Consider the following 27,755-nt stretch of genomic DNA (forward strand, 5'->3'; position numbering starts at 1 on the left):
TTAGTTTGTATGTGTGGAAAAAGTCAATCTGGTGTAAACTTATTTGTACTTACTGGGTACAGAACTCCAGTTATACAGTTTATGTTTAATAATTATGAAAATTAATTAATTAAAGCTTTACAGGAACACTGGTCTGATAAATCATAATAATTAAATTTTAAAGAAATCACCTAAATAATATGGATTAATTTTGATTATTTTTTATGTCATTGCTGCCTGTCCTATAGTAGGTGTTCAGCAAAGTCCCTTTGAACAAATTAGAAACCATCAATTCTAGCATCCTTTGCTTAGGAATTCTCATCACTCTAACTAGGTGATGTGAAAGGACATGAATCAATGAGAAGGATGTGGTAGTTGAAGAGATAATAATTCTGCCCAGGTTTTCAAAGAGACTGATGGACTCTCCCTCCCGCATTATGGAGTGCTCAGCCGCTAATTACTCAACTGCCTATTTCTCATTCTTTTCCCTGAAAAGTGTTAGAAAATTTGCTAAGTGCATGGATTTTAGGTCCTTCATTTTCTGTACTATATGTTGATAATATACTCTTTTAAAACTGTTTTCATCAAATAATCTTATTTTTTTAAAACTATTTTGACTTCATTTAATTTTTCATACGTTGTTCAGTCACTCTGATTATTGTATGTATGTTTATTTGCTATTTTATTAAACTATCCAATAACACACTTACAAGCATTAGGAGGGTAACTTACCAAAATAACTAATTTCCTCTATTATGCGTTGCTACTTAATTGTTTCTTTCTTTGCACGTTGTGCACATGTACCCTAGAACTTAAAGTATAATAATAAAAAATAAAAAAAAGATTATCTTTATTTCCAAACTCTATAGACATATTTATTAATACGAGGGAACTTGAACAGAAACATCAGCTAGTCATACTTGAAGAATAGGAAATATACAACATGTGCAGAATATGACGATTATTTAGCAATTAACACAATAATATAAGGTCTTATTATGCTTTAAAAGTATGCTAAAATTTGCTCATTAATTTGATTTATAGACCTGTCTAAAACCTGTCACTCAATTTCTATTACAGTGACTTGAAGCTACCAGGAAGAATTCAGTAGGTTTTATGGTTTAGAGACAATACTGAAGCTTTCAGTTCTTTTATCCTTTCTTGTAGACCTGTAAAGAATATTACAGAGTGAGGGATTTGCAATTTACCAGGAAAGATCTCAACCAAGTGGCAAAAATAAGTTATTCTCTTGTGACTTGAAGAAACAAAGTGTATTATATTCACTAGTCCTTTCTCCCTATGTACTACCTTTACAGGATTATATTATTTAAGATGGAGTGGTATTATTGTAAAGTATTCTGACAAGCCCTTTCTCTGGAGTCCACTCCCTGAGAAAGAATACATATTTTACTGTAGTTTCCCATCATGTTCTTCAAGATATAAGACAGATATAAATCTAAACTCAAAAGAAATTTTAACTAAAATCTCAATCAGTACTTGTCCTGCCAAATATCTTGCTAGAATTCTCAGTGCTAAGATTTGTCCTTTAATGGGGATTAGCAGAAACAGGTCTATTGAGTGTTACATTATTTATCCTGTTATTCTTAAGACTTTCTTTATTGGTAACACTGTTATTTTGCTCTTTAATTTTCAACCAACCCTTTAATGATCTCAGTTCCTCATTCAATTTTTGTTAATGAAGGGCAAAAGGCAAGGGAAATGAATTTCCCCATAATCCTTCACTCTTGCCTCTGGTGAATTGGCTTTTCCCGTATTCATTGAAATGTGTTATCCTGTTTATCTAAATATGTCAATGACTTGCAGAAGGGACTGCATCTCAGTGTGACTTGGATAAACATGAGCTAGTAACCCAAAGCAAATGTCTTTACTTTTACTCTCTAGATATAATTTATCAGTATTAAATGACCTTTTATATTTAGAGGACATAAGTAGAGGAAAACAGATGCCACATGGAACATTTAAAAGCATGATAAAGAAGGTAAAGCTAATGACAGGAAACATGTTATTTTGCTTTAGAATGCAAAGTTAGGAAGTAAAAAGTCTGTGTGTGTGTGTGTGTGTGTGTGTGCGCGCGCGTGTGTGTGTGTGTATGTATATACAGAACTAACATTTTCTGGGAAAGTATCCTGTGCCAGACACTATTCCTGTGTAGAATGTACTTTTATTTTATCTTTTATTTTACCGTGTAACCCACATAGTCATCTCTCTAAGAAGTGTGATTAAAAGAAGCAGATCCTCAAAGAAAATGTGCACTTAGACCTGGAGGCAGAATGTGTGGGATGGGACGATATTTATTATTTGTAGGTATAAAGCAGCTATAACACCTTTCCTATTGTCTCTCAGAACCTAGAACAGACTAATACAGAGGAGAGGAGGGTCTTTGTAGAGACCTGATGACAACCAAATGTAAATATGTATGTTGTTTATTTCTTTTTGCCTTGATGATAAAACAGAAAACAGAGACGTCCTGTTTCTGGGTCACAAAGCTCAGAGCTGTTAGGACAAAAGAAGCAATTCTGTGTCTCTCTTGCTTAAATCATTTTCTGCATTTAGTCTCAGGTTGCTAATGGCCAGAGAGGCGAATTGTTTGTGCAGCTTTTAGAAACAAAGAATTGCTTCTCTATTGTCAGTTTTCCCACTAGATACTGCCTAAGAATGGGATTCAACTACTAAATTGATATATGCCAATGGTAGTTGTGGATTAAGGTAAAATTCAAACATACAAGTGTTCTTTAACAAGGAAAGTTATCTGAGCACTGTAGTAGGAAATCATCACAACTAGGATATCCAATAGAGAGACTGGTAACATTCTAAAGGGTAAACAATAGTGTGTGATAATGTTTAAATATAAGCCTAATCAGAAGTCTTGGAAGTATAACTGTTCTTTTCCAGGTATAAGGACTAGCTTTAAACACATAGTTCTGCCTGGATACAAGTTGCAGATCACCTCCAAAAGGAAAAATGTGATTATTGGTGTACAATACATTTAGTACTAAAAGATTATTTTAACTAGCATCCACAGCTTCTGTAGGCTAATAAAGCTCTGTTTAAGTATCTTTTCAAATACAAAAATCAAGTAGGTAATGATATTTATTTCAGAGAGGCTATTGCAATAGGGAGAGCCCATTAAATTAAAAAATCACCGTATCTCAGCAAGGAGGTTTTATCTTAGATTTTATAAGGAGGAGTGAAGAAGTTACAGGTAGGATGCATTACAATTATTGTCTTAGTTCTGTCTGGTATAACAATTTACCAGAGATTGTGCGACTTAAACAAGAAACATTCACAGTTCTGGAGGCTGGGAAGTCCAAGATCAACGTGCTGGCAGATTTAGTGTCCAGTGAGGGCCCGCTTCCTGGTTTGCAGATGGCTGTCTTCTCCTTGCACCCTCACATGGCAAAGAACAGAGACAGGAAGTGAGCTCCATGTCTCTTCTTTTAAATGTATTGATCCTATTCGTGAAGCAAGCTCTCTGTGCCTCTTCTTCAAAAGGCGCTAATCCCATTCATTAGGGCCCTGACCTAATCACTTCCCAAAGCTCCCACCTCCAAATTCCACTGCATTAGGAATTAGGCTTCAACATACAAATTTTGGAGGTGCACAAACATTCAGTCCATATCATTTGGTATTATTTTGCAATAAGAGGAGGTCTCAGTCATTTTGCAGCAGAGATGTTTACCTATATGTCTAGTTTCAGGGGATAGAGTTCTAATCTCAACTAAAAAATTATAAATTAAAGAATAGGGAATTTGCTGGCCTCTTTCTGGCCTTGTCCTTAGGTAAGGGAAATGGGGACGTGGGAGTAGGTTTGGACAACAGGGGAACATATACCCCTAAGTCTTTTCAAAATGTCTGCAATGGATCTCTCTCTATTTCCCCAATGTGAAGATTCCTCCACTTTGAGGTTGGAATTCTTATGTACCATGGACAAAGTAACTTTTCAAGATTATAACGAAAGTTACATCTCCAATACTGAAAGCCGTTACTCTTCTGTGCTGAGATTAATGCTTTCACCAGGAGAAAAATAACGGGCAAGAGAAACCCAGTAAAATGTATCAGATTTGGTGATTTGGGGAGCAGTCTGTTTGAAGATGACTTACACGAAGAGAGACCCCAAACTGAATTGATAAGCCATTTACCAAAGGAGCTGCATTATCAGAAATTCCAAAATAACAAAACAAAGTGTTGCAATTAATGTAACTAACCCATTTGGAAGTGAATCTTCAAATACCAGTCAGGAGTAGATTGTTGTGACGATAATGTTTCTACTCTCACACCCTTAGGGAAATTCTTCTTCATTACTTTTCTTAGTGTAAACATTTAATCATACCTAATAAGTGAAACTCTTGCAGCATCAAAGACACTAGGATAAACTGAAAGCTCAGTGAATGCAGGTGTTTATCTCATTTTGTTCACTGAAAACTACTCAATGTCTAGAACAGTTTTTAGTATACAAAAGGCGCTGAATACCTGATTACTGAATGAACAAATGAAGAAGAGAATGAACAAGCAAGTGCCAAGAAACTCGGTCCATTTCCAAAGGACTCAGTTCCTAAACTGATTCCAAGGACATTCTTTGGTCCTTTTACTCACCCAACAAATCCTTACCCTCTAGGATTCACAAAATGCTATAGGATACACCAATATACTTTGGGAATATCTGTTTTCATTGCCCCTTTCTAAATATGAGTGTTTTTTCGTTGTCTTCTTTTTTCTTCCATTTCGTATGTCTTTTTCTTTTTTGCTGTCATTTTAAGATCACAGGCAGTATTTCATTCCTTCATGTGTGGATATAACTTCAAAGACCCTCTCAATCTCCTTGTTTAGACTGAGTCTGTTTCTACAGGACACCAGATTCTGTTTTTTTGAAGAATATACGAAGTTCAACAGACTCATCAGGTACTAAGCAATATTGGACCATGTATTCAAAACACTGATGCATTAGCTTTGAAAACACTTATATGGATTAGATAAAAGTTGTGGCTTCCACGATTAACAGTAATTCCTATAATTTTAAAACATTCTAAATACACAATAGTCAATAAAACACAATAATAATGAACAATTCAGTAAACTAAAATATTGTTTGTAAATATTTAATGCATATATACATTACAGGTACCAAGGTAGTTAGTAAATTTCAATAACTACATAAGGAGTATGGCAAAATATGCAGATATAACTACTATTAATTTCTGATTATGTAAATTTACTCTATACAATTTTCAATGAAATGTACACTGTAAGCATGGTACTGGTACCAAAACAGAGATATAGACCAATGGAACAGAACAGAGTCCTCAGAAATAATACCACACATCTACAGCCATCTGATCTTTGACAAATCTGAGAGAAACAAGAAATGGGGAAAGGATTCCCTATTTAATAAATGGTGCTGGGAAAATTGGCTAGCCATAAGTAGAAAGCTGAAACTGGATCCTTTCCTTACTCCTTATACGAAAATTAATTCAAGATGGATTAGAGACTTAAATGTTAGACCTAATACCATAAAAACCCTAGAAGAAAATCTAGGTAGTACCATTCAGGACATAGGCATGGGCAAGGACTTCATGTCTAAAACACCAAAAGCAACGGCAGCAAAAGCCAAAATTGACAAATGGGATCTAATTAAACTAAAGAGCTTCTGCACAGCAAAAGAAACTACCATCAGAGTGAACAGGCAACCTACAGAATGGGAGAAAATTTTTGCAACCTACTCATCTGACAAAGGGCTAATATCCAGAATCTACAAAGAACTCAAACAAATATACAAGAAAAAAACAAACAACCCCATCAAAAAGTGGGCAAAGGATATGAACAGACATTTCTCAAAAGAAGACATTCATACAGCCAACAGACACATGAAAAAATGCTCATCATCACTCGCCATCAGAGAAATGCAAATCAAAACCACAATGAGATACCATCTCACACCAGTTAGAATGGCAATCATTAAGAAGTCAGGAAACAACAGGTGTTGGAGAGGATGTGGAGAAATAGGAACACTTTTACACTGTTGGTGGGATTGTAAACTAGTTCAACCATTATGGAAAACAGTATGGCAATTCCTCAAGGATCTAGAACTAGATGTACCATATGACCCAGCCATCCCACTACTGGGTATATACCCAAAGGATTATAAATTATTCTACTACAAAGACACATGCACACGTATGTTTATTGCGGCACTATTCACAATAGCAAAGACTTGGAATCAACCCAAATGTCCATCTGTGACAGACTGGATTAAGAAAATGTGGCACATATACACCATGGAATACTATGCAGCCATAAAAAAGGATGAGTTTGCGTCCTTTGTAGGGACATGGATGCAGCTGGAAACCATCATTCTTAGCAAACTATCACAAGAAGAGAAAACCAAACACCGCATGTTCTCACTCACAGGTGGGAACTGAACAATGAGATCACTTGGACTCGGGAAGGGGAACATCACACACTGGGGGCTATCATGGGGAGGGGGGAGGAGGGAGGGATTGCATTGGGAGTTATACATGATATAAATGATGAATTGATGGGTGCTTACGAGCTGATGGGTGCAGCACACCAACATGGCACAAGTATACATATGTAACAAACCTGCACGTTATGCACATGTACCCTAGAACTTAAAGTATAATAAAAAAAAAAAAATATAAATAAATAAAGTGTTGAAAAAAAAAGAAATGTACACTGTAGTAATTTATCTTTACATCTCAATTTAACATGAAAAATTTATAAAGTATTGCGTCATTCAGCTACTAATGATTTTAGAATGAACTCTTTAAAAATATTTTCTTCATGGTTTTCATACGCAAATTTGTAAGGTCAGTATGGTCTCAAGAAAACATTTGCTAACAACGTCAAAATTAATTATAAATAAGAGAATAGAGTTTCCTTTGTAGATGCTTTCCTATATTATCCTACTTGTAAAGGAGCCATTAAAGAAAACTGCTCACTAATTGTACATGAAGAAATTATCCCCTGAGTCCTTGTTAATTTTTTCTTGACAGGTTCAGTCACAGTTCCCATAAGATGTCAGAAAAGGTAAGTCAAAATGAGATAATGTCAGTTGTGTTCTCATAAATTTCTTTTCAATCAACTCTTTCGTAAATACTTCACTAACTCTGTCTCATCTTCAACATTAAAGGGAAACAGTAGGAAAATAAATGTGCTGTGTTGTGCTGTATCTTGGCTTATGAAAATAAATTCTCACGTAAGAGAGCTTTGTTTGTGTCATCTACATAGAAGGGAGTAAGTGATTAAAATTTTGAGCAGGAAATATATGGATAAAAATTACTAATGAATACCAGGTGGGTGAAAAGTACTAATGAATACCAGGTGTTTGATGAGATTCATTTTTTTTCCTTAAATTATGCAAGTGTCAATATATAGCCTATGGAAAAAAATGCTTTTAGTAACATAACTATTCTAGTCAGCATGGAAATAACACACTAACCAATTATCTATAATGACTAACCCACCGGGACAGAACAATTTCTAGTCAGGAGAAACCAGTATAACAAAAGAATAAATTTGGTATGTCTGAGTTGGACTTACTACTGCTTTTAGAGTTTTTATTCTAATCTTTACAAATGAGATCTATATCAATCAATCAATCTGTTTATCCTTCTATTTGATATATTTCTATTGAGCTAATATATCTTGCTTTCTTCTTTTTGAGGTATTCATTGACATCATTATTTAACACTCCAAAATTACTTTAAATGTTATAGTGTACACAATAAAAGTAATATAGGATATAAAGTATGGGGAAAACACAAAAACCTACAATAATTTGAAACTGTGGAATGTAAACATTTATAAGGTGGCACCAGATTAGTTGTTCTGAAAGAAACTAATTTTGCATAAAATTTTCTGTGAGCGTTGCTAATTACCTCCTATTTCTTTTGCTCAGTTAAGACAGTTGAAGCAGGGAATATCATGGGGAGCCTATGAGGTGAAAAAATACAATGCACTTTACAATAAAACTATACTGAAAGTAAGTTTTGCTCTTATTAAGAATTTAGAAAATTTTTAAAATAAAATTTGAAATCATAATATTAAATATTTTATTAAAGGACACTTTAAGCTTAGAAATAATGTAGCAAGAAAAGATTTTAAGAACTTTTATATTAAAATAAACATGTTTCCTCTAGGATAAGTGATTATCTAGTGAGATAATAGGAATGACAAAAAATTTTGTCAATATTAAACAGCTAATATCCAAGAGCTTAGAATATATCTGTGTACATTTCAAATATAGCTCCACCTAGAAAGAATGAAACTACAAAATAATCTGAGAAGTTATTCAAGTCACCAATAGATGGCAGAAGGAGTTTATATTTTGAGTTACTTTAAGGACTTTGCTAAGCTATTCCAATAATGCACCGAAAACAATATTGACTTTCAATTGTTATATTTAACTTTAGTCAGCAACATTCACCAAAGTTAATTGTAAATATATATACACACATATACATATACATCAATGTGTCTATTTATCTATTCATATATTATCTCTGCATTGCTGTGTAACAAATTACTTCAAAACTTCAGAACTTACAACAACAAACATTTAAACACTTACTATTTCACACAGTTTCTGAGCATTAGGAACGCAAACATGACTTAGCTGGGTGGTTGTGGCTCAGCATCTCTCAGGAAGTTGCACCAAGTTGTCCGTCGTGGCTGCAGTCATCTGAAGAGACTGGGCAATCTATTTTCAAACCCATTCTTGTGGCTGATAGAAAGAGGCTTCAGTTCCCAGCTAGGTGGGCCTCCTTATAGGCTATACACACCGCACGGATGCTGACCTCACCCAGAGTGAGGGATGAAAGAAAGAGGAAGAGAATGACAGCATAAGCAAGCAAGAGCCCAGTGACAATCTCTGCTCAGTGTTTATAACCTAACTTGTAAATTACGCAGCATAACTTCTGCTTACTCTACTGGTTGCACAGACTTACTCTGTGTAAAATTTGGAAGAGGAATTTTACAAATACAAGGTGGCAGTGGAGAGATGCATCTTCGGTGCTAATAGATATCTATATCTATATCTATATCTATATGTCTTCTTCATGTTCAGTTTTGCTATTCTTATACCGCATTCAATATTTCTTTCTGTAATTGAAAATATCCTTTTCCATCTTTCTACTCACTAGATATTTTTCTGTTCTTTTCTTACGTTGATCATTCCTTTCTTTCTTCTTTCCTTTCTTCCTTTTGATCAACACCTGCCACGACCAACAAAGGTGAAATGAGCACATAAGCATAAATATATATGTAAGAAAAATCCCGATTTCTTGAATTGAACCTTTTTTTTTTTTTTTTGAGACGGAGTCTCGCTCTGTAGCCCGGGCTGGAGTGCAGTGGCCGGATCTCAGCTCACTGCAAGCTCCGCCTCCCGGGTTCCCGCCATCCTCCTGCCTCAGCCTCCCGAGTAGCTGGGACTACAGGCGCCCGCCACCACGCAGAGCTAGTTTTTTGTATTTTTAGTAGAGACGGGGTTTCACTGTGTTAGCCAGGATGGTCTCGATCTCCTGACCTCGTGATCCGTCCGTCTCGGCCTCCCAAAGTGCTGGGATTACAGGCATTTTTAAAACTTTTGAGAATAGAATGTCAGAGGGAACATTGTTTATTATTCATGGATACAAATGGGTTCTTCTCATCACCAAGGACAATATTTAATGTAAAAGGCTTCCTGGATTTCTGATTTACTTCCAGTAAATTCATGATGATCTTCACCTGCTAAGTATCTGGATATGTTGGACAGGGTCACTTTAGAGTGAGGATAAGTTTGTTTGTTAGAGATAAAGTCATTTTTATAGGTAAAGTAAGCATGTGAGAATTAGGAGTGTAGGGACAGAGATGCAAAGCTTTTTTAAAGCGTCCACTAATGTAAAAATAGTTTTAACAATGTTTTAAAACAGAACTATGAAGTTGAAGGAGTAGTAATTAGAAACATAAGGGGCAGAGAAAATGGAGAAGAAGAAAGACCTTAACATTTAAAATAAATACATAAATTGAATTTGAAGTAACTTTCTGGTTTGCAGGTACTCTTCATGAGGGTTCTATAGCGATAACCAAAGCACTCTACATAATTCAACCACAAAAAAATTTAGCTCATGAAATTTGGTGCTTAAGAATCCATTGTAATTTGTCATAGAGAGAGAGAGTTCTTGTAGTATGGTCTTCTTTGGTCTCCCCAGAAGGGTTCCCAGAATCTTTTAAAACTGACCCAGCAGAGAGGGCAACACCTGGGGCACCACTAAGAAGGTATCAGAAAGCTACCACAGGAACTTCCAAGTTTAAACATTCACCACTGAATTTTTGATTCAACAATATGAAATGATTGCAGCTGTGAATAAAATTGTACTCTAAACATCTATTAAGCGAGAGACTGGACACTTCAGCGATATGGTAGAAACTCCCTGCATCTGCACAGTATTGGAGGTAGAAGGTATCTAAAAATAAAGGCAATTTCTGCTTTCTTTACACATTTTAAATCTCATTTCAGTGTGCACAGAGAGAAGTTCCTGATATACGTAAAGAATCCTACTTTTATGGACTAAATATTTATGTCTTTCCCTCCTCTAAATTCATATGTTGATATCTAGTCTAGATTTTAGAGTTAAGGAAAACATACTCCATGTCTTTGTACCACCCTTTTGTAGCATTGTACTCAAATAAAACCTACTCAGAATAAAAATAAATTCTAATATTCTCCACTGGAAAATAATAATCTTTGTTTCTGAAGAATTATCAACTCCCTAAAATGAGAAAATGACACAAATATCAAATCAATCCTCTATGCCCAGGAAGAAGCTCAGTTCCACAGCAGTGATTCTCTCTTTAACAATAGCTATACCTCAAGACATACGAGAAAAAATCATAAACATGCATCAGCTACTGAGCATGTATTATAGAATTATGGTCATCATTATAATAACTTTCTGACATAAATACTGTATTAGCAAGAAAAAAGCAAACAACCTCATTAAAAAGTGGGCAAAGGACATGAACAGATACTTTTCAAAAGAAGACATACATGCGGCCAACAATCGTGAAAAAAATTTCAACATGACTGATCATTAGAGAAATGCAAATCAAAGCCACAATGTGATACCATTTCACACCTGTCAAAATGACTATTAATAACAAGTCAAAAAATAAGGGATGCTGGTGAGGTTGTGGAGTAAAAGGAATGCTTATACACTGTTGCTGGGAGTGTAAGTTAGTTCAGCCATTGTGGAAAACAGTGTGGTAATTCCTCAAAGACCTAAAAACAGAAATAACATTTGACCTAGCAATTCTACTACTAGGTATATACCCAAAGGTATATAAATCATTCTGTCATAAAGACACTTGCACATGAATGTTCATTGCAGCACTATTCACCATAGCAAACACATGGAATCAACCTAAATGCCCCAATAATCGTAGACAGAAGAAAGAAAATGTGGTACATACATATACACCATGGAATACTATGCAGCCATAAACAAGAATCAGATTATGACCTTTGCAGGAACATGGATGAAGCTGAAAGCCATTATCCTTAGCAAACTAATGCAGGGACAGAACATCCAGTGCTGCATGTTCTCACTTACAAGTGGGTGCTAAATGATGAGACCATATAGATACGTGAAACTGTATAGATACACACATATACACTAGCACCTATCAGAGGGTGAAGGGTAGAAGGAACGAAAGGATAAGGAAATAGTAACTAAAGGATACTACACTTATACATGGGTGATGAACTAATCTGTACAACAAACCTCTCCATAACACAAGTTACTTATATAACAAACCTGAACATGTACCTCTAAACTTAAAATAAAAGTTTAAAATAAATATTGTATTAGCATTTGACAGATGAAGAAACAGAAGTTTAGAGACATAAAATAACTTGCCTAATAGTGTACATTAATCAAACTGAGAATCAGTACCATAATCCAGTTTTCCTTCAACCGTATGATTATCACTATGCATTCTAGCTAGAAACTTTGTATCATATTGATAAATTTAAATTATTTAATATATATTAAAATAGTGTTTCTGTTTTTATGGAATCTTGAACTTTGTTCTAAACTGGAACTACTTTCTGTGATTAAACTTTCATTTGCAAAGGGTGAAAAATGAAAAGGGGAGTGGAGAGGTGGAGGGGTGGAAAGCACAGGTTTGTTGTTTTATTAATTTTATCAATTTATGTTTAAGATATATTGTATATTTAACAGATTTAAAGTGTTGATTTTCTCTCAAACTATGCAGAAAATAGTAAGTCAGTCATTGCTTTTGGCTTTGTGTAACAGATATTCAACAATTTTGTTAATTTAGCTACATAAGCGATTGTTTTTCTCATGTAATAATAATTGCAAGGAAAATCATTCAGGGGTGGCATCTCCGTCCTTCTCTGCCATTTTTAGCGTATGATTTTTTTCCCTCACAGTTGTTATCTAGCTGCTCCTCTTCTGCTTATCCCATCTGTCCTCCAGGCGGTAAGCCAGAAAAAGGCCAAATGATGAAGAACAAAGTGGAGGAGGTAAGGAGAAAAGGCAGCTGAACCTGACCTCTTTTAAATAGCTTGTCCAAAAGTCCTACCCAGAAACCTTTTCTAATACAGTCATGAGCTGCATGATGACATATCAGTCACTGACTTCTTGTATATACGATGGTGGTCCCATAAGATTAAATTGGAGCTGAAAAATCCCTATTGCTTTGTGATGTTGTAGCCATTATTAGATCATAGCATGACTCATTACTCACTGGCTTGTGATGAAGTTGGTGTGAACAAACCTATTGTGCTGCCAGTCACATACAAGGGAGCAAATACAACTATGTACACTACATAATACTTAATCATGATGATAAACAACTATGTTATTGGTTTATGTATTTACTACATGTTTTATCATTATTTTTGAGTGTACTCCTTCTATTTAGTTTTTCAAAAAATTAACTGTAGAACAGCTTCAAGCAAGTCCTTCAAGAGGTTCCACAGGGAGATATTGTTATCATAAGCAATGACAGCTCCATACATGTTACTGCCCTTGAAGTGGGCAATTGAACCTCCCAGTGTGACAAGATGTGGCGGTGGAAGACAGTGCTATTGATGATCCTGACCCTGCACAGGCCTAGGCTAATGGGTGTGTTTGTGTTTTACTCGTTAACAAAAAAGTTAAAAAAATTTAAAATAGAAGAAAGCTTATAGAATAAAGGTATAAAGAAAGACAACATTTTTGCACAGCTGTATATTGTGTTTGTCTTTTAAGCTAAGCGTTATTACAAAGGAGCAAAAAACGTGAAAAATTAAAATACTTATAAAGTAAAAATAGTATAGTAGCAAAGGTTAATTTATTATTGTTAAAAGAGACTTTTTAAAGAAACTTAGTGTAGGCTAAATGTACAGTGGTGATAAAGTCTACAGTTAGTGTACAGTCTCGTCCTAGGACTTCCCATTCACTCGCCACTCACTCACTGACTCACCCAGAGCAAGTTCTATCCTGCAAGCTCCATTCATGGTAAGTGTCCCACACCATAAAAAAAGGTGTACCATTTTTTGTTTTATACTGTATTTTTACTGCACCGTTTCTATGTTTAAATACACAAGTACTTACCATTGTGTTCCAATTGCCTACAGTATTCAGTACAGTAACATGCTGTCCAGGTTTGGAGCCTAGGATCAATAGGCTGCACCTTGTAGCCTAGGTGTGTAGTAGATTGTGCCATCTGGGTGTGTGAAAGTATACTCTATAATGTTCACACAAAGACAAAATTAGCAGACACATTTCTCAGAATGTCTTCCTGTTGCTAAGCACGACTGTGCTTTGTTCTCCAAGATGGCATGTCATGGCTGCATATTACATGTGGAAAAATACAGTGAGGAAACACCTAAGAAACTTTCACAAAGGACTGTTATTTGAATATTATTTCATATGTGTAAAATGAATATTATTTCCTAAATTATAACAAAAATGATTATCCTAAAATGTTAAGTAGCCAGCTTTCTAGGACCTTAGTTTCCTGAATACTTTAATGTGCTATGTTTCTACTCTGTAAATATGAAGGTTTTTATAATAAGACAAAAGAGAAAATGGATTTTGGTAAGGCTAGTAGCAATATCTGTAAAACTCTTGTAGTATCAAGATGACCCCAAAGTGCAATTATTAATACAGTATTAGTATTTAATACTCCAATTAGGGCCAAAAATGACCACTATCAAATACCATAAAATTTGATACATACAAACCCCCATTCTGATAATTGTGTTTTAAAAAATGCTAATAGTCCATATTCTGTTATATAAATTTTATTCACACTTATTTGTAAATTATGTAAACAATTTCTTTAATATAAAGGAAATAATTTGTTTTTCAGTGAAAACCAGTTAAGCAATAAGGGCTCCATGTCAGAAAAAGTTTCGATATTAGCTGTAGGTAGTGGATGGGAACACATTGACTGATACACTGGCTATTAAATCTTTCACCCAGAAATGATGCACTTCATTACTCCACGCATTTCATTGTCCAAATCAGGTCATATAGTCACTCTAAACATCAAAGATGATACAAAAACAGATATGGAAGCACCATAATAACTAAGCTATGTGCCTGCTTTTTAAATGCCACATATTACATATACATACACATTACATGAACATACATATACATGTTTGTAAATAAAGTAGGGCTAAGGAGGAAACATTTGAACAATTTAGAAATGTATTTAACTACTTTGACAGGAAAATTGTTTTCAATAAATTAACAGCACAAATTATAATCTTAGGCCAGGCGCAGTGGCTCAAGCCTGTAATCCCAGCACTTTGGGAGGCCGAGGAAGGCGAATCATCTGAGTTCAGGAGTTCAAGACCAGTCTGGCCAACACGGCAAAGCCCCATCTCTACTAAAAATATAAAAATTAGCCGGACATGGTGGCACGCACCTGTAATCCCAGCTATTTGTGAGGCTGAGGCAGGAGAATCACTTGAACCCAGGAGGTGGAAGTTGCAGTGAGCCAAGATCACGCCACTTCACTCTAGCCTGGACAACAGAGTGAGACTCTGTCTCGAAATAAATAAATAAATAAAAACAAATTATAATCTTAAAGTTTTCAGGGAACTAATTTTCCTTCATTTATATTGAAGAATGCAAAAGTGAAATGGCTTTAACATGCAGCAAGAGACAGTCAAGTATATTCTAAGAAAAAAAAATACTGACAAGCGTGGCTAAACCATTGAATACAGTGCTGGAGAACATATTGTAATTAACATTGATAGGGTTGTGCACAATCAACATATATAATGAACTAGGTATTGGCACAATATTATATTTCTTGAGTATATATTGGTATTAGAAATAGATACATTTAAGGAAGAATCTAAGTGAAAAATCACGTGGGTTAAGATTGAAATAAAAAAAGAACATGACAGAAAACACAAACAAAAAGATGTTGCTGTTTAAATACAACAAACACTAACAAGAAATGTAAAGTCATCTGTTAATGTTACTAAAGTGATAATATCTAGAAAGAGTCTTAAGTTATCTAAGAAGCAGGTGAGTCAAGTGGATATAACTTTGTGTGAAGTCCTTGAAAGAAGGATCAAAGTGAAGGGAGAAGTGACACAATGCTTAGAAATTTAGAATACCATACTAGGTTGCTGTGTTAACAGAATACAAAAGCATTAAGAGAATACTAAACCTTGTTCAAACGTAAACTAATAATTTAGGATTTTAGGTGTTTCGTTAATGTGAAGCAAGAATTAGTCACTGGCAGTTTGTTAATTAAGTAATTTGAAGTAAAAGTTAAAGGGCAGATTTTATATTATTAAAAGTCAGAAATTTCAGGGAGTTGAAATTCTCCAGATTTAAATAGACTCATTTTAATATGATGGGCCAGATTTTTTTTTTTAAATAACATCAATGAGAACTAGTAGAAAAAATGCATATAGGGATTATAATTTGGAGTGAAAATTAGACTAGGTGACCTCTAAGATTATTCTGATAGCTGTAAATTTTTAAGAAATAATGTATCGTATGTCACGTTAATTAATAAATTAAAATATATTTGTGAGGCCGGGCGTGGTGACTCACACCTGTAATCCTAGCACTTTGGGAGGCCAAGGCATGTGGATCACGAGGTCAGGAGATCAAGAACATCCTGCCCAACATGGCGAAACCCTGTCTGTACTGAAAATACAAAAATTAGTTGGGCATGGTGATGCGTGCCTGTCACCCCAGTTACTCAGGAGGCTGAAGCTGAGGCAGGAGAATTGCTTGAACCAGGGATTTGGAGGTTGCAGTGAGCCAAGATTGTGCCACTGCACTCCAGCCTGGTGACAGAGAAAGACAAATTGTGTGTGTGTGTGTGTGTGTGTGTGTGTGTGTGTGTGTGTGTATATAACTGTTTAGTCAAATGCGTATATTAGGGGCTTGGTACAACGTGTTAGCACAGCACTTCTAAGCAATAAATATTTCAAATTATGAAAGAACATGAGTTTTGGATCTAGAGGAGTAGAATAGTTTTTATAGACATAATTCTTCAAAAGTCAATCATTATAAAGTCTCGGCAGTTTTCTGAAAGAACTATTCGAAGGCACTAGGAAGCGAACAAAAGCAAGATAAATCTAAGTGAATCCATCTGCTAAAGGAGCAGCGCAAACTGTGTCATTTATGCAAGGACATAGTTTTCTCCTAAGGACACATCTCAATCCACAGGAACTTAAGCAGAAAGCCATAGTCATATGGTGTGAAGGATTCGAAAGTTTGGGAACAATAGTCCTCAATTTGGAAATTGAGGGAGATCTGAAAAGGAGGAAGAAATAGAATGGGAATCCAAAATCTGTGTATAACCTCACCTCAAATCTTAGCTGAGCAATAGAGTATCCATGTGTGGATGAGAATTCCAGGAATCCAGGGGTGGGAGAAAACAGAATGTTGAAAGAGAAAAGCTGATGTTTCAGCTGCTGCTCAATGGAGAAGACACAGTGTTTTCCCATCTACTAAATTAGAGGGGATTGGTACAGAGCTTGGGTTACTTTCTGAGAATAAAAGACTGAAAAAATTAATGACATAAATGAAATACACTCAACAAAGCAGAGTCTGCAAGTTCAAGACTATTGATAATTTGTTTGGTGGAACAAAACTTAACACTTTATGAAGATGTTAACAGAAATAAACATATTTTTAACGTGTCTTTTGCAATGTCCAGGTTTGTATTTATATAAAGTTGTAGAACAGGTAAAAACTAAGCTACAGTGATGGAAATTAGAACAGTAGTTTCCTAGGCAAGGGGGATTATTAATTAGAAAAGAGCAAAAGAGAATTTGAGGTGATAATGGTGACAACTTTTATATTAATTTGGGAATTGGTTACGTACATATATGCATTTGTCAAAATTCATCAAACTTTATAGCCTAAAATATATGAATTCAATTGTGTGTAATCATATTTAAAATAATTAAACAAATAAATAAAAGCACCATTTCCTATGGTTTTGAATAACATATAAAAGAATCTTGCATATTCCTTGCATATAAATGAGAAAATAGCTAAAATTACAATAATTTATGCAATGATAGTCAAAATTTATTTGTATGTATATGTTTCCTTTTTATTATATGTGTATGTTTCTTTTTCTAATGTTATACACACATAATTCTCAAAGAATTCCAAATTCCAATTAGGCATTTTTTGCCTTTAATATTATTTTCTTCTAATATAGAGTACGATCACCATCTTCCCTCCTTGATTTGTGTGCAAGTAGCATGAAGGTCTGCCGATAAATATATTATGGGTCGGTAAGTCACTGATTCTCACACATGCTACACTGTGGATCACTGAACTACTAAGCATCAATTTCACAATAAGCTGCCTTCTGCTTAATTTCTCACTCTTCAAGCCCTATCTCCTACACAGCAATAATAGAAATTAAACCTACTCCAGCCGAGCACATACATGGAATTATACAGAGTTCATAAAATATATCATTTTCTACAGGGAACCCTGTAGAATTAAATCCTCCATTTTAAAAAGGAGAAGAAAAAAAACCACACAATTTTCTTCTCATTAAAAAAAGCAGCAGGATGGTTTTCACATCCAAGCAAAAACCCTCCAGAATAAACCATGCACTTTGATTTACATATTTACTTTGATTGAGGAACTTTAGGACTTTCCTTCAATAAACAGAAACACTGAGTTTGATGTTTAAAGAGAAATTCAAGTTGTATGTCACATAACAGAATTTGTCTCTTTAATCATACTTTACAGTTTCATATCAAATGCCTAATCTATATGTAGATCATCTTTTGATAATTTTTATTTTAATATAAAAGCTATAAGGAGTAACAAATTGTTTCATCATGCTGTGTCCCTCTCAGAAATGAAACATTACAGAACTTTTTGTAAGAGTACATTGGTGTGCATATATTTATAAGTCTTTTCTTTTGACACAAATCTACTGGCTACAAAATCTACTGACTACAAAACTTCTGGGCAAACGTGAATGATTTTAGTTTCTTGACAGCCCTCTTCCTTAGAATTAAAATGCATTTTGAACCTGAAAAATCTTTCATGATTTTTGCTGCCTTTTATAAATTACGGAACTTTGGAGATGATGTATACAAGGCCTTAACTGTATAAGAAACTGGATACAGTAACCCAAAGTGGTGAAGTAAACTGTCAGCTCACAACTAGTTAAGTAGAGTAAAACCAAGAGCTCAAATAGCACATTCTAATGACACATCTTAGACCCTGAACGGTTAAGCGTTTTCTTGTGTGATTCTCCACGCTTCAGGTTTTGTCTTTCATATGAATTTCTCTGGGTAAATCCAAGCTTCAGCATAAATCTAGAACTAATTTACTTATGCAGGTCAACATTTTGATCTGGAACATTATCTTCTTAGATAAAAGACAGAAACAATTGGACATGGTTTATGCTGCATGAAATTTAAAGAGATGCATCTAGAAATATTTCCTTTGTTTTAGTAAACCGATTATTGTATTATTTGATCAAAGACTTTTTTCTAATAGGAAAACATTTTTTATTTTAATCTCTATCTGCAGACCTAGTTCTATTGCCAGCAACAACAGCTTTCAAATTGCAAACTTTAGTGTTTTTAGATACACTTAGCATGAGCATTCTAAAATGTTATTCAAATCATCTTCACTTTACTCGCCATAACACACTTCTTACAATTTTTATTTTTTAGTAGTAATCAGGTAATTCTTCTAAATTATGATATGTTTAGATTGAAAAAACATACATCAAATGATTTTGTATTTGAAGCGAAATTTAATGGGTCCTTTCCTGTCTTTACCAGTTAAGCGAGGTGTTTGGGGATAATATTTCTGTTTCTTTCAAAAATTTAAATTACTGGAGACAACCTGAACGTATTTATCCTTTGAGAGTCAAGACTTAGGCCCTCATCTATAAGCCACTGCACTTCCATAATCCAGGCGCAGTCATTGATGTTTTCCTTAGTCTATTTAACGAGACAAACATTTCTTACCGTTAGATGAAGACAATATTTTATTTAACACCCATCAATTGGAACTCAAGTTATTTTGCATGATATTTGTTCAATTACATGTACCATTAAATATTCTTTAATGTTACTTTTTACAGGCTGTGTCCTGTTAAATGATACATAATTTGTTCTTTTTCTGGTATAATGAGATATGTGTTTATTTATTTTTTCTTCTTCAATTCTGCATTCTCTTTCCTTGGTTAAATGAGCCCACTTATTCTTGAAATAAAAATACTTCAAGCACAAAAAAGCAGAATCTGAACAATCAGTTTTTTCTTCAGAGAAAATGTAAAGAAAGGAATTGGAACAGTCACATAACTTTTTTCCTTAATATAAAGGGTTTTTTTGAGTTGAGAAATTACTGTTGATTTTCTCCATCTAGCTCTCTAAGAAGGTAAATTATGCAGAAATGCAGCTGCTGCTATATGTATACTGTTACGCTGCTGTGAGTTATTTTTGAATATTTATATATTAATTCCATTTAAATACTTGTGCCAGTAGCCACAACTCTAAGAAAGTATGATAGTTAATTTTGTGTATCAACTTGGCTGGGTCACAGTGCCCAGATGTTTGATCAAATATTATTCTGGATGTTTCTGTTAAGGTATTTTTTGGATGAGATTAGTATCTAAATTGGTGAACTTTCAGTAAAGGAGTTTAGCTTCCATAAGGTGGGTGGGCCTCATCCAATCAATTTAAGGCCTTAATAGAAAAAGATTGACCTCCCTGAGAAACAAGGACTTCTGCCATCAGACTGCCTTTGGACTTGAACTCTGACTCTTCCTTGTGTCTCCAGCCTGCAGCTTACCCTGTTGCCTTCCAGGGAGATTTTGGCCTTACAAAGCTTTCACACTCATTACCTGAATCAATCCTTTCACTCACACACACACACACACACACACACACGTCCTGTTAGTTCTGTTTCTCTGTAGAACCCAAACACAATAAGTAAATTTCACAATTACTCATTAAAAAAAAGTGTTGACTATATTAACACTTTCCTTAAAGCTGAGTTTTTTTTTAATCTTCATATATTTAATGAGACACAATATCTCAAACACAAGTAAGTGTTCAATTATTTTATTTGAGCTATAAATATGACCTGCAACTTCATTTAAACTGAAGGTTTAAATTCAAAGGTGAAAATCAAGGTATTTGTGTAGAATCCTCCTTAGTCCTTAAATGGCTTTGCTCCCGTCTTTTGATTCATTTTTCTAAACCTCTGATGATAAAGGAGCTTTGCATTTCACCAAGGGACTCAATAGAAATTGTTATTAGCAGGAGTTTTCTATGAGAAAATTGCATTGAGCCATATGGGCTTTCCAGATTTCACTGTATTACCAATGGGGATTTTAGAAGGTTCAAGGGAAATAAACTCCTCACACCCACAGTGGAGAATATTTGAGACATCTAAGGAGGAAGATCGAGACAATATTTATGTCAGTGTTTTCTCTTTCAGATATCTTTAGATTTGTGCTGAAGATATGTGAAAAAAACATGTGAAATATGTAACTTATTTTACTGAATTTTTAAGAAACTTTATTTTACATGAATGAGATTTTTGAAGCATTTGATTTAGCAGTAGAGTAAAAGTTCCAATTTTGATAAGATAAAAAAGCAACAGCTAATACAATTAACTGTTTCAGGTGGGCCATGTATATAGATAACAGCCTACCTAGCCTCCAGCATTTGTACAAGTAATTGCTTGCTTCACCTATCCCATAATATCCTGTATTGTTACTACAATTAGAATCATTAATTGTCTATTTGGCTTTTTGAATTTGTACAGATGTCATAACACTAATTGGCTATTCTGCCTAGTTTCCTCAACAACCATCCCTTTTATGTCTTTAACTCTAATGTAAGAATTTAGGACTATCCTATTTGCCCAAGTCACACTCCTCTATTTAGTTAATATATTTAATTGTATAAGCACAGGTTGATTTAATTATCTTTTCATATTTCTTGCTGCTAATCCCTATATGATCTCAAAAATTATTATTCAAAGGTTGTTTCTCACTCTAGATTGCCAAATAAATACCGAGTAGCAAAGGAATTCAGAATCAAAAGGATCTTTAAGTGTCTACTAGTGATACTAGTGGTCTGTATCTACCGTGCAGCAGAATTTGTATACTCCCACATAAATGCAAGTGAGGTTTCTTGTCCTAAATTTTCAAGGCAGTGACTGTAAAGCATGAAACTAATCATAGGACCTTTCTGAGGATGGGGTCCTCTGAGACCAGCCAGTTCATACACATGAAGCCCACCTAACTAATGCTTGACTTCCTCCCATACCATCCTTACCATGTGGTTATTGAGCCTCTGTCTGCACATTTCAGAGAATTAAGCCTCCTTGGTTCTCAAAGCCATCTATGTCTTAATTCAACTGTTGTGGCTATTAGAGAATTCTTCCTTGTTCTTGTAACATATGGTAAGGAGAGAAGGATGACACATCGCTAATTGCTGACACCTATTATTATTATTATTAATATTTATTACTTGCTTTCTCACATTTTCTTGCATCCAGAGTTTTAAAGGCAAAGTGGAAAAAGAACCAAAATGAATTCTCCATTCCTTTATCTTGTTACCTGGATTCTCCTCTCCCAAAACTAGAATGAACAACATCACCAACAATACTTCCAATATTGGTTTTGAAAAGGAAGTCAATACCATAAAAGATAAGTAAATTGTAACACAATGCCATCCAACCGAACCGCTCCTGAGAACAGATTGCTTATAAAATACTTAACAGCACTTCTCCCCTTATTAATGATTTCACTTACATGGGTCAACTGTGGTCCTGAAATATTAAACAAAAAATTTCAAAAATAAACAATATATACATTTTAAGTAACTTTTATTATAATATATTTTATAATTGTTCAATTTTATTATTAGTTATTGGTGTTAGTATATTATTGTGTATAATTTATAAATTAAACTTATAGTATATACAAGGTTTTGTAGTATCCACAGTTTTAGGCATCCCCTTCTGGGAATATATTCTTTGTGAATAAGGGGTGCAAATGTAGTGTGAGAAATCCAAGCATCAACAGGAATTTCAAATGTAAGGAACCAACACATGAAGATGCCTCTTATTCACTTTCGTACAGGTAATGAAAGAAACTGAAGGTTTGTCCTATGTTGGACGGTCATTTTTGATATATCTTTGATTAGATAACTGAAGATACCCTTTGCATGTACCCAATGTTACTGAAAACACCCTTGTTTTAAATTCTTCCCTTTGGTGACTATGTAGGTAAACTATATCAGTGTAGGCATTTTAAGAAGACATTTGCATTCCACGTTCTTATTAATCCTGCTACTTATATTGATCATGATCTCTTTCTTCACATTTATTTCAAGAAATCTTTTTATCCTTGTAGGTCTTTCTTTGCCCCCTAATTCTGAAACTCTTTCTTTCTCTCCAATTAGATATAATCTCTCATTTGAATCCTTATTAAAACACGGTTTGATGTTTCTGCATTACATTTATTTTTCATTCACTTTCTGTACTGAAAGCTACTTGAGGGTCATCCTCACAGCATGTAGCATAGCCCTCACCAAAGGCTTATTACATTCAGTGAGCAGAAGATTAACTATAATTTTCTTTTCATTTTATTAACACTTACTGAACTTGGTAACAGTATGTGCAGAACAAAACCATACACACCCCAAATCATTAAAAAGGTGCTGCTACTATTAGACCCATTCAGTTTTCTATGCATGAATAATTTGACTTTAAAGCCAAATATATAGTAATCTTTAACAAAAACTTAATCCACAAATCATATCAGGATATTTTTTAAAAGGTTAAGATTTGCTGATTTTGTGAAGTAATAATGAAACTCTCTGTTACACAAAATACTCCGTGAAACACGATTTCTGACATTTGTATGATTTCAGGATCACAAGAAGCAGAAGGTAAGAAACTATTAATACAAACAGCTTTAGTGAAATGTCCTTTTCTCATTTTGGTGTAACTCATAATTTCAAAAAGACATTTACTTCTGAATTGAAGAATAGTTTAAGCATAAGTTTTAAAGGAACTTGTGACCTATTGAGGCAGCATGATAAGTTTATTTTAAATGGCCATAGATAGTAAAATTGAGAACGAGTTACTAATACCTTTGTTAAAACACAAGACGTCTTCAAAACCGTGAACTTGAATTACTTTTTAAAATAAATTCCAACTCTGAAATTTTCATGTTGGATTGTGGCTGCTACTTAATTTTAAATCTTGTCTAGCAAAATATATTCCTACCTTTATTTATAATTAAAAATAATGGTCTAAATGTCAAAACTCTGTAATTTTTAACTTATTAAGCTAAGTACACCACCCCCCCCCCCCCCCCCCCTTTTTTATAAAATATATTTTAAAATTTATTTAAAATAATCTTAAATATTAAGTTGGGAAACTTTGATGCATAATTATCAGAATCACAAGTTTTGACCTACTTTAATGCAAGTTTCCTACAGACATTTACATGCATTTATTTTTTTTCATATCATGTGGGCACTGATTCTATCTGTCCTTTATAAGAGATTAGTCATTATAGAATAATGTCCTTAAATTATTTTAATTCCATATTTGAAATAGCCATTTCTTATATTTTCTCATAAATGGGAAACCACTCTGTGAGTTATAATGAAATAAAGTATTTGTTATAGTATTTGTATGTGTTTTACTGATCCAACCACATTTATTGAGTTCTTCCTATGCTCTTGGGAGCAAATGGTGAAAATAAAATTAGTAATAAAATATTCTATCTGCCATAGTAATTTCTGATTTAAACATGTACAGATAAATAGGAATATATACTAGACAGTACCATTGAAGACAATGTATAAACATTGTGAAAGCACGGAAAAATGGAATAACTTCCTTTGCTGTGGAGAGTTGAGAAAACAGAGTAATGCATACTCTGCTTAAAGGACACATACACCAAGTGAAAACAACAGCATGTTAATATATTCATTTGTTCCATCAAAAAGTCGTTATTGGGTGTCTATCATATACAGGCATGAGTAAGGCAGACAGTTGCAAAAAGGGATAGAAAGTCAAGAAAATTCAAAGGTTACTTCACTATGAGCAATTAAGTTGGGAGTTGAGTGGGAAAGGTGTGAATATAAAATGAGAATGGGCAAATAGGTTAAGGGAAGATTGTGCTAACGTATAGACTTTGAAGTTTATATTGCATATAATAAAGTTGTTCAGCAGCTAGGTGGCATGAGCCATTTTACTTTTAGAAAGAGAACTGTGACAGTTATATGGGGGATGAGCGAGAGTGAAGGAGGAACGGGGTGTCAGTTAAGAGAGTTATGAGGCTATTATTGTAATAGTCCAAGGGAGAAGTGATGATGACCCAGACCTAGGCAGTGACAGTTGGTTTAGAGGAAAGGCTGAATTTGAGAGACATGTTTGAGGGAGAATTGACAGCATTTGGTGACAGAGCATTTTGCTGTCAATCATAGAAGTAATTTAGTATGAGAAATACATTAGAACATATGCACTATAATGATGTATTGGTATTCTTAATTTAAGAATTATTTTGATGAGTTTTATAAATTCTATGTAGATAAGTATCAAGGAGAATGTGGATGGATAATATTGATAGCAGGAATAGGAAACATTAATTTGTGAAAATGGACTTTATGCTAGAGTCAATTCTCTCATTTTAGAGAGGATACTAAGGTCTGGAAACACAAATCCAGTTAGTGGCAGATCCCAGGTTTCTTCACTGTGTGGACCCAATGCATAAAAATAGGCATAAGTCATTTAATTTTATAAATAAAGTATGTCCATATGTTTTGGGGGCAATCTCTACTCCTAATTTGTTTATTTCCAGAGTCCATCACCTTTAACTGCTGCATATAATGAACATGAATTAAATAATCTGGTGAGTGATAGCTTCAGAAAGAACCAACAGCTAGAATAAAATGAATGTATCATTTCACTTTAATTTAATTTTAAGAGACTGTAGAGCTGTGACCAGTACTTCCTTTAGGACCTTACGAAAAAAATAGAATTATGTCATTGTTAGATTTCATATCTAAGATGAACAAAAACTAAAAACAAGTGTAGGATGACACAGGTAATTGAGTCAGCATCTAATAGAGAAATGCAGCGCAAATGAAAGAAATTCCTTGAAAGTTCATAAGAAACGTACAGGAAACTTAGAACATATCCCTCTCAACCAGAATGTCAGAAATAAAAACAGAGATCAAAGTGTCTGATATTTGCAATGATATAAGATTAAAACACAGCTAATATGATTTTGTTTTAATACTTTTAAGTAAAACTAAACATTATTGCAATTCTATAAAGTTTAGTAATTTCATTTTAAAGGGAGAGATCAGAAAAAAAGTGAAGAATAAAATATTTTAAAACAAGGAACTTTCAAATAAAGGCAATGTCTGATAAAGAAAGTATTTCTCCCCAGTTTCCAGATAAAGGTTTCCAAATTTTTGACACAGGCAATACAACTTGAAATATATATATTTCATATACATATACATACATATATAGATATAAGTATATCTATATATGAAGATTTTTTGGGGAAATGCACTCATGGAATCTATTAATGCTAACTATACAAACAGACAAATTCTATGGTAGTTTACATACTCAAATATGTCTTGGTATTTACAATACATGCAGTACTGCAGAAGAATGAGTTCATTCAGAAGCAGCACATTCTGGCTCTCTGAGTGCACTCCAGTGGATAATGTAGATCTGGTCTATACTCCTTTGCATCCAGGACAGAATGAGGAATGATTTCAGTGTGACTAGACTCCTGGAATGGCCCTCTGAGAAGCTGTGAGGTTTCAGTATACAGATATTCCTGCTCAGTGGCTGGGCTGCTTTGATAACAGAACTAATTTGACCTCTAGAGAAGGTTTGTTCTCTCAGGAAAAGTATATCTCAGAGGTGGCCTTCCTCCAGTCCTTCATTTACCAACAGAAAACCAATAAAGAAGAAAAATAAAACTCAGGAAATTACTTATAATTTATTGAGTGAGGTAATGGAAACACCTGAAGGATTCTTAGGGGGGAAAAATAGATTTCGATTAACGGCACTCTATGAGCATTAATAAAGGTTTGTAAAATTATCCCATATTTGACAGTTTGACAATAACAAAAGAACAAGTGAAATCAAGAGAGTCTGGACATAGTCATGTTTTTTAAATGTTTATTTTATTACCTTTATACCCAGTTGTTTCCTTGGCTTTTTAAAAGTGCAGTTATACCTACTTGAATACCCTCCTTGGGTTTTCAAAAAAAGGAAAGCAGAAAAAAGATTGTAAACATGTCTCTAGGAGGAAAAAGAAACTCTAATGTCACAGATATATTATTGCTACAAAAATCACCAGATGATATGGAGTATTTTGAAGTAAATAAATATATAATGTATATGTTTAAAGAATGAACAAAATTCACTGAAGGAAAACTGAATTGTGTGTGACTTTACATTTTGTGTTCATTTATCTCATTAATATGGAACAAATTTGGTAGTCTATTTTTGATAACATAGCTGGTGGAAGTTAGAAGGTTATTTTAGGCCTTATAGACTTGACAGATGGAATCATAAATTTATTGATTTAATATTCTCAAATATTAAAATATCTAAAGTACTCCAGATACAGATGTAACATAATAAGGGCTTATGGCATAGTTAGGATCAGTAATGATATACTGAAATACTTTAGTCCTTCCCACTGGATTCATTTTGGATCTCAAAATATTGTCATGGTCTTTTATAGAAGGACCTAAATTAATGTGATGAAAGCATCATCTGCCCACATGCAAATCTGAGATTGTTGCTAATTGACATGCCAAATTTCACACAGTGTAACTCGACTGCCACAGGAGATTTAAAGTAATTATCTGAGCAATCTGGTCAAGACAAATTTATAATCATCAACAAATATTATGGAGTGTCCACTGAGTGCCTAGCTTTATATTAGTTGCTGTAAAGCGGTTTGCATTTCTAAAAGTAGAGCTGATGGTGAGGATTGAAATGGGGGAGAGGTAAGTACGGAAGTCAGTATTCCCATCAAAAAGAAATTAGAACCTGTAGTTTCAGTTGTTTGGGAGGGTTGCTTGAGCCCAGAAGGTTGAAACCATCCTGGGCAACATAGAGAGACCTCATATCTAAAAAAAGAAAAAAAAAATTAAATTGTAAGTCTACAAAAAAAAAAAAAAAAAAAAAAAACCAAAAATTAAAAAA

Source organism: Rhinopithecus bieti, unplaced genomic scaffold, assembly GCF_001698545.2.
Source record: "Rhinopithecus bieti isolate Rb0 unplaced genomic scaffold, ASM169854v2 scaffold_10982, whole genome shotgun sequence".
In the NCBI taxonomy this organism is placed as follows: domain Eukaryota; kingdom Metazoa; phylum Chordata; class Mammalia; order Primates; family Cercopithecidae; genus Rhinopithecus; species Rhinopithecus bieti.